Here is a 2,843-nt window from a genome sequence, read left to right as displayed (position 1 = left end):
TACGTGCTAACAAGCGGTTAGACTCTCGCTTGTTCTTCTCCATCTCTAACATGAACTCTGCCAACGAAGGCTGGTCGGGAGGATCCTCATCCCTACCATCTCCGTGGTTCCGGCTACAAGCAACAGAACTTCGGTTAACCGGCAACATCCTGAAGAACAAAACCAAGGAAAACAAGGATGGATTCAGCATCAACTATAGGATGCGGAAGGTAGCACAAGAATTTAGTATCTCTCGAACTCCTAGGACAAATCCGGCAGCATAACGGCAGTAAAATGCTCAAATGAGACATTCTGCAAAAGACGGGGTAGCACCAAACTTAACATCATCACCCAAGGTTCTGAGATATTACTAAACAGGCTACACCGGAGGTACTCAAACTGGGATAAGACTCAGATCAACCAAACCTTAGAAACTACGGAGTAGTAACATGTGATCCTGATAGACAGAAGAGGAAGCCTAGTTCCTTAACCCCGTAGGAAAGATAGGATGACTCAGATCAGAAGGGCATGAGGTATAAGGAGTAAAAAGAGCCTTACGTTCCCTTCCACAATCAATTCCCCTATATAGCTAAAGAATTTCTAGACTCAACTTCGACCAGGTTGGCTTGGAAATCCTACAGTCAGTCAGGCTCTGATACCAAAGCTGTCGGGACCCCGATTCCAAGTCACATCGATCTAGCCGGTAACACCACATATCACTTTGCGGCCTCACGCACGGTATTCCCACGGGTGTCGCCTTACCCTGGCCCGGGACCGTTTGCACCTTTTGGCTCACGTATATGATTGTGTCGCTAGCATCCATATGACAGAGAACCCGGGCCGACATGGCTAGTCGTGAACCCAAAGCGGCACTAACCCATGGGGACAGGCATACATGATTCACATCGAGCATGTCAGTCAGCAGCGTGTGAATCCGGGCTGTAGCACTGGGCTAACAGGACTCCGGATGTCACTGCGTGACATTTCCCCGAAGGGACAGACACATGAACGAAGTGAAACACAGGCCGGCCAGTGAAGTGTCCTGAGTAGTAGTGCTGGGCTAGTAGGACTCCGGTGAACCGGGCTGTAGCGGACTACTATGGTTCAAGGAAGCACTAGACTACATTTCCCCATATGAGAGGCTGCCAAGGATAAACAACTAGTTTGTCGGATCCCACACATAGCAATACACGTCACACGTACGCATAACATGCAAGTATGTGCTGTACAACATGGCATCACAACATAACGCAAACTCATATAGATAAATGCTCAGAAGAGCCACATGGCATTAATACAAACAGGGGTCACATGACCCATCATTCAGAGCATACAAGCAACGGAAGCATTACATGTCTGAGTACAGACAACTACAAAAGAAAAAGGCCGAGAAGCCTGACTATCTACAAGTCCCTCAAAGGTACAAGATCGTAGCTAAGGTAACAAGCTACTCGTCGAAGTCCAAGCGGTACTACTAGTGAGACAGATGTCTTACCTGCAAAACATAAATAAAGCAAACGTGAGTACAAAGGTACTCAGCAAGACTTACATCAGACCCTATCATACATGCATTGTATCAAGAAGATAATGTGGGGTTTAGTTGCAGCAAGCCAGCTTTGACTCAGTGGCTATCCTGTTCTACGACAACGAGAAACTTCTTTGAGGTGAGGCAGCGCACACGAGTCCACTAATCACCACATCAATACACTACTATGGATTCATCCTCGTCTCCTTACGAGAAGGCCATCCATAGCACTCACACTTGTCTTGAGCATTTTAGAGTATCCACTTTAAGTTGTCTATGTACCACGTAAGCATCCAAGAAGTCCATAACCGAGGACACGGCTATTCGAATAGATCATGAAAACCCTGCAGGGGTGTACTTCTTCACACACGCTCTCACCACTTATCACCATATACACGTCATGTATCTTGGCAACCTTCAAGCGGAAGCCTGGCGAGGATGTCGGCCACGACCTGACTAACCACACAAGACTCTAGTCCAGGTTCATCGCCTATTCGGGTTCCATCCGCAAGGAGATCCGGCCGGGGTGTCGTTCACGGCCCCAAACGATGTGAGCAGGGTTCCCAAGCCCACCATCCGGGTGCCACTTGGTACACCGTGTCACTGTGCCTAGTCTGTCCCAAGCCCACCTGGCCGGGTGCCACTTGGTAGACTACTAACACTACCTACAAACACCAGAAACTAATTGCAACTCCTGGACAGAGATCAAGTTGTCTAATAAGTCGAGAGAGCTTGGATCGCCTGGAGCCCAATGTGTGGTAGTGACTAGTCATTGGACAACTTACACCGAACTCAGTTCTTAAGGACGGTTCCAGTGAGACAACCCACCATGTACTCCTACAGAGCCTCTCACCGCTACCTTTACCAAATCGTGTTCACACGCTTAACTCTCAGCACTAGAACATATCGTACCACTCCAATTCATTCCCGATGAATCAGACCTGACACAACTCTAAGCAATAGCAGGCACGGCATGGCAAGAACACAACATGGCTCAATCAACTCCTACACATGCTAGTGGGTTTTAACTATTTACTGTGGCAATGACAGGTCATGCAGAGGAATGGGTTTAACTATTGCAACATAAAGTAGAAGTTGAATCGTTGTTGCCCTAATGCAATAAATGAGAGCAGGAGCGAGAGAGTAGGATTGTATCGGAATGAACAAGGGGGTTTGCTTGCCTGGTAGATCAACAGGGGGGCACTGCTCCTCAGACAGGCACTCTCGAACACTCTCCGGAGCAGGACCTATCGAGAAGGAACGGTGTCGGAAATCAAACACAAGCATATGCAACATTATGATGCATGAACATGGCATGAGTATGTGATGTTGTTTGAGT

The sequence above is a fragment of the Triticum urartu genome, chromosome 1A, assembly GCF_056163025.1.
Source record: "Triticum urartu cultivar PI428250 chromosome 1A, HENAU_Tu73, whole genome shotgun sequence".
NCBI lineage: Eukaryota > Viridiplantae > Streptophyta > Magnoliopsida > Poales > Poaceae > Triticum > Triticum urartu.
The sequence above is the reverse complement of the archived record's forward strand: the minus strand, read 5'-3'. Positions refer to the sequence as shown.